Source organism: Emys orbicularis, chromosome 2 (genome assembly GCF_028017835.1).
Source record: "Emys orbicularis isolate rEmyOrb1 chromosome 2, rEmyOrb1.hap1, whole genome shotgun sequence".
NCBI lineage: Eukaryota > Metazoa > Chordata > Testudines > Emydidae > Emys > Emys orbicularis.
Genome location: NC_088684.1, coordinates 214,412,715 through 214,419,489, shown reverse-complemented (window position 1 = coordinate 214,419,489; position 6,775 = coordinate 214,412,715).

Sequence of the window (6,775 nt, the reverse complement as noted above, 5' to 3'; positions counted from 1 at the left end):
AAAAAAAAACAAAAAAAAAACGGGCTGCCGCACCCGAAACAAAATATCGGGACAAATGGCGTCCCAACCGTAGTTCGATCAGGACGCGGGACAAACTGCTCAATATTGGGACAGTCCCGATTTTATCGGGACGTCTGGTCACCCTACTGAGGGAAGGTATTGCTGAGAAATAAAGGGACATTACCAAGAGAACAAGGATCAGTTATTAATGAGGAGCCCAGGCCAGAACAAAACGTAATGAGCTTAAGTGGCAGTGGGGAAAAATTTATGGTTTAAATTAGGCAGTGGAACAAACTGTCAAATGGTAGCTGCAGAATTGCCATCGTTTGAGGAAGCCAGGGCTAGATTAGACACCTGTCTGTCAGAGATGATTTAGGAAGTCACTTAAATCAATCCTTCCACAATGCAAGGGCAGGACTGGGTGGTCTGCTAAGGTCTCCTTCTGTCCCAAAAGCTGTATGACATTGTGCAGATGAAGAGTAACTGTCTTTTTATTTCTTCTTGCTTGTTAAATATCCTGTGAGTCATCGTACCGAGCAGCATTTATGGTACATGGAAATTCCATCCTTACAAACAGTATATACAATTCTTGGTATCCTAATAAGGAGACGTGTGGAGAAAAGCATAGACAAAGACAGATCAGTATGAGTAATGATCATGGTGCTTACAAAGCACCACAATAGAAGTAATTTATATACTCTTGTCTGCCTGCTCTGTAGTATATTTTCTAAGCTATTCAGTCCAAAATGTTAAGTGACTCTGGGATCACTGGATGCATTTTTGTTTTTATATGAGCTTTTTTTTAAGGTCCTAAAGAAGATGACATTTGATTCAGTAAATTACACTAATCTAATGTTTGCAATAAAGACATTGCTGATGTTCCTGTACTGTGCTCTCAATTATTTTGGACAGTAAACATATCTTCAAAGTTTTATCTTAGGGAGGTGTTTGTGCAATCATCTGGCCTAAGGTGTCTCTCTATGCAGATTTCTAGTAGCTGGCCCCAGCAAAGATAAGAGTCTGTTACTTTGTCATGGTCAATAGCATTAGCTCTTTTTATCTCAAGATGGTAAAGACTCCTGCTTTGGGGCCCTGATTCAGGAATGCATTTTCAAAGTTATCATTAAGTAATCGTGTGTTTAAAGTTAAGGATGTGCTTTAGTCCTATTGGGACATGGGGAATAGCAATTTACACGGATGTGCTTTCCTGAATCCTAGAGCTTGGTGCTTGATCTCTGTTAAAGACCACAGTGTCTGTGCTCTGTCCTGGTTTGTTGCAAGAATAATTATGCTATTTCAGGGTTTCCAGAGACTATAAAGGGAAAAGTGAAAGCTAGGACCATTGTCCTTGGAAAATAGGCTTTTTTAATTTCTAAACAAGAGTTGAACATGAAAATTACTTTAAGCAAGGAAGAAGTCTTTAGATACACACAAACAATCAAGCCCTGTTAACTCCCTCTGTATCCAGATACGGTACTAATAAATATCAGAGAAATTAAGAACTGTCATGCTGCAAGTATATTCTTTTGTGCATCAAGTATATGGAATAGCACAAAGCCGAATGAAAAAGTAAAATAGGGATTAACTTAAGAATAGTTTATCAAATTTTCACTATGAGAACTGCTTTGTGTGGGAGAATAGGAAGCGGAGAAGAGAAACTCTCTTGTGGCTCACCACTGCACTCCCCTAACTTCCTGTGTGGTGGTCTCAGTGTGTTTGGAGAACCAGTGCCCTAAAGAGAAGATAGCAGGCATGAGCAGTTCCCATTGACTTCAGTGAGACTAGGATTGGGCCCAAGCAAGGAATTACGATGTTAGTCTTCACTTCTTTGCTAAACTGAGTAAGAATATTTTAATTGCATTGATATGAGGGAAGAACAGGGTCAGGATTTTTTTGTCAGTAGCCATTTATAATACTGGTTCTTCAGCAGTTTTAGAAATGAAGAGGAACAAATGGATGAATTAGGATGTCACTGCCAGGATGAATTGAAGCGATAACACTGCATTAAGTCAGCCTTCTGTTGCTTCTGGAGCGTGCAAATTTGCTCCCGCTAAAACTTCCCATCAAACATGTTGCACTGATATTGATGAAACGTGGATGCAGGGCTCCTGGAATGGGAAGGTTTCCCTCCATTCCCTGATGTGACCCCCTCCTTCCCCCATAAGAGCAGTAGTGCTCCTGGAGGTGGGTGTATCCCCATGAGGCACAGCAGCCCTCAGTAGCACAAAGGTACATTTCAGTCCCTCTGTGCTATGAATCAAGCCCACTATTCTCAGTTGTTGCATAACAAAATTATGCACATCATTCTCTTTAAGAGTTAGGAAGACACGATTGTTTCATTAAATCCATGCGGCCAAACAGATTTTTCTTCATAAACATGAACTGGCCTGTTCAACCCACTCTGGTATTATTTAACCTGAAAAGTCTTTTAAGTTCCCCAGGAAAGTACTTGTGACTTAGATTAAATACAGCACAATTGAAAGCATTGTTATAAGCAAACATTTAAAATCTCGAAAATTTGAATTTTTTTGATAGCCCATGAAAACAATTTAGGGGTGGGGAAATTGAGTATAGATTGTCATTTTTGAACCTATGGGGATGGCATGCTGTATGTAAGTTACATGGAATGTGTAAGTGGCACAGAATAGTTTGGGCAGATTTAGCTTTTGGAAGTTGTGTAAAGTAAATGCAGTGTTGTCAGGTTCTAAGAAAATCATGGAATTGGCTTAAAAATTAGACGAAAAAATAATACACTTGGAATTCCTTTTATTTACCTCTGGCTCTTGAGCCTCTAGGGTTCATATTTTCAGGCTTAGCTCTGTACCCATGAAGGTGAGAAACTTAATTTTTTTCCTTTTTTCTTTTCTTTTTAAAAATGAAAGCTGGAATTCTGGCATAGGCACATGACTCCAGGGTCTGGAGCTTTACGACTCATGATAAAATCGTGAGAATTGGCAACACTGCCCACTGCGGTAGTAGGGCCGCAGGTAGGAAGGAACGGATGGTAATATAAACAACTAATAGGTGACTGTAAAAACAAAGTACTCTTACTGTCCCCAACATTTCTGGGGCTATATTCAGCCATGGCTAAGTCCCACTGACTTCTATGCAGATTTCACCCACTTACCCCAGGGCTGAAATTGAACTTTGCAGAATACCAAAGTGGTGACAGTTACACTCATATTCCCTCTGAATGCCAGATCAATGCAAAGTTGTGCTACTTTGCTTTTTACACCCCATGTCATTTATGCCATCACCCACAGCACTGTCAAATTTGGCTCATAGATTCAGGTGTTGGCAAACTACTACCTGTTCATTGAATATTCTTACCCTACCAGCCAATTGATTCTGTGATTTTTTTTTTTTAGTGTTTTACACCAGCACTATACCCAACGTACAATATCATCTGGAGATTGAACTCTTGCTGGCAGTCCTGTACCCTGAACAAAACCCTGAATGAAAAGTGCAGTTTCATTATACAGATTGCTTAGACTTCTGTTGTATTTCCCAAGAGACAAGTCATATGACAAGTAAGGGTCAGCAAAAGGGATATACGGAGAGCCCTGCAGGAATCTGAATCCTTATGTTGCAGGACTCTGGTGTGGAGCTCCTGGCACCCAAACCTTTGGGATGGACTGTGAAGGGTGGGGAAGGTGAAGCCATATCTATGTGGATCCTTCAGCCAACCCTCCCACTCATGGAGGAAATGGGGCCACCGTATCCACAGAGGTCTAATAGAGGGGATTGTTCCTTAAAAACGTCTCCTACTTAGGTTGTGGCCTGGAAGGAGGATTTGTCCTTAAGCACACTGAATTGTGGTGAGAGCAATGTATCAGTGGAACTGGAGTCAGAGGGCCCATGTTCCCTGGAGGGACTGTTATTGAGAGGATGTCAGTGGAACAGGGAATGCAGGGAGTTAGGCTGAGCGTAAATTCAGCCACATGGACAGAGCAGTTCACAGGGTTTAATAAAGTTCCATTGTTCAATTTAACATGCATTCACTTCACTCCTTGTGAACAAAACTGGTGAAGCTTGCATTTAGAATCCAGAATATTTATATATATTAAAAACGTGTATTAGGTTCTGTTACTCCCTTCTACCCAGGGCCGCCCAGAGGATTCAGGGGGCCTGCGGCAAAGCAATTTCGGGGGCCCCTTCCATAAAAAAAGTTGCAATTCTATAGAATACTATATTCTCGTGGGGGGGCCCTGGGGCAAATTGCCCCACTTGCCCCCCCCCCGGGCGGCCCTGCTTCTACCTTTGTTTCTCAACATCAACATAGTGCCCTGCCCATATGTATTGTCACTAATAGTGGTGAGTAGGTGTATAGCACTGTCACTGCACTCTTACGGATATGAGTGCTTCCAGCTATGTACAGTTGTTCCAATTAAGGCTCACTTTCTAATCTGACTGCAATATACACTTTTTGAGTTGAATCATAACCTCATGTGCCTGCAGACATGGAAACTGATTGTATATTGTGTGGTAGAGATAACAGGGCCAAAGACAAAATTTGGACACTAGCAACTGTGAGTAGTAAGGCCCAGATCCTCAAAGGTATTTAGGCATCTAACTCCCATAGGGATCTGGGCCCAAACATTGTCAATGTCAGTATCTCAACTGTGAGTGAACTAAAACAATGACAATACAAGTGAACTGACGCAGGAATGATACTGTGTATGACACAGGAAAGGTCCAGCAATGGCAATTAGCCAGAATGGGCAGGGATGGTGTCCCTAGCCTCTCTTTGCCAGAAGCTGGGAATGGGCGACAGGGGATGGATCACTTTATGATTACCTGTTCTGTTCATTCTCTCTGAAGCATCTGGCATTGGCCATGACAGAAGACAGGATACTGGGCTAGGTGGACCATTGGTCTGACCCAGTATGACTGTTCTTATGTGACATTCAACATTTTTCTTTTCTCATTTAGCATAACCAAAAAATTTGGCAGATGCAACAGGCAGATTTTTTGCAGCTGTTTCAAGTAGGTATAAAGAGTGTTTTGTAGGCTCAACATTTCAAATTTGAAGAACATGGTTAAAATGTTACTCTTTAAAAATGTAGCATTCTTGGCTGTGTGGGGAAATTACACTGCTCTACAGCCAAAATGCTTCTGAAATAAATGTAGTCAAACTTTACTAATTCTGGGTCACTGAGAACGAAAATGATGCTTAAAATTGTTGATTGGCTCTAGTTTTCAAGATATGCTATTGGGTCAGTATATACGACCCTTGACTTGGGAATGGCGGAGGATAAGTGAGTTATAAAGGGAAGGGATCTCAATTTAAACCAGAAATGACTAAAATACATCTTTGATTGGATCTATGAATAAATCTATGACTGGGTTTGGACAGTACTTGCTTTTTAGGCAAAACAATGAATGATGCAATCTGAAGCTGGTATTGCGTCATACATGATATGAATTGCATCATGTTATTCCTAGAAGTCATGGATGATGCAATCATAACGAAGCTTACATCACTCTGCTGAACAAATTGCCCTATATCAGCTCTAGAAATCATACAGTGTCGTGCTCTCTTATTTGTCAGTGTTTGATTTTGCAAAGGGACACATTTCTGTTTAGCCAAAGTGAGCAGAGATGCCTCGTACTTGTGTGAACAGTGCAGACAACTTCTGCTATGTTTGTGGTGAAGTGACTTTTGCATCACAAAAGCGCAGTATAACCACTATGGTTAAGAAAGCCTATCACCTTTATTTTGGCTGCAAAATTGGAGATCAGGACAAGAGGGGGGCCCCACACATATGCTGCAACACTTGTGCAACAAATCTTCGCCAGTGGTTGAACAGGAAAAGGAAATCTATCTGTTTTCTCTGCGAATGGGATAGTCGTGCAAGAGATTCCCACTACATCAAGAAAGATTGGCCACTCCGACAGTCATTGGAGCCTGGGAGGAAAAGTGTTCAGCATCCACCACTTGTTGAATCAAGGAAGATTTTGTTACCACCCTTACACATCAAGCTGGGTCTGATGAAGAACTTTGTCAAGGCCATTGACAAAACACAAGCAGCTTTCAAGTACCTCTGTGGAAAATTTCCACGGTTAAGTGAAGCTAAGATAAAGGAAGGTGTCTTTGTTGGTCCTCAGATTCGTGAACTTCTTCGAGATGATGCATTTGACCATGCACTGCGTGGCAAGGAAAAGACGGCATGGAAAGCCTTCCAGTTAGTGGCAATAAATTTTCTCGGAAACAACAAGGCAGACAACTACAGGTTGTTGGTGGAAAACCTCCTCAAGGCATACAAAAGCCTTGGTTGCAACATGTCACTAAAGATACATTTTTTGCACTCTCATCTAGATTTTTTTCCACCGAACTGTGGAGCAGTGAGCGACGAGCACGGAGAGCGATTTCACCAGGACATTGCAACAATGGAGAAACGCTATCAGGGCAAATGGAGCCCATCAATGCTTGCAGACTGTTGCTGGACAGTGACAAGAGATGCTCCATTTAATGAATACAAGAGACAAGCCAAGAAGTGCCGAGTAGACACTGAATAGGACTAAACTATGTACATAATAGTTTTTTGCCTTTTGTTTCATAATAAATTTTATTTATATAACCCTTTTGCTGATTTTTAAAGTGTTACATAAACAGGACAGGTGAAATATTATCATGTAAAGCAACCATAAATACATGAAAAGACCTAGGTTTACAATTTATGATTAAAACTCTACTATCTACACAATATACATAGACATAAAATGTAAAAACTTAAATATCTTAGAAACAGTAGCCAATCAGTTGTTTTAATTG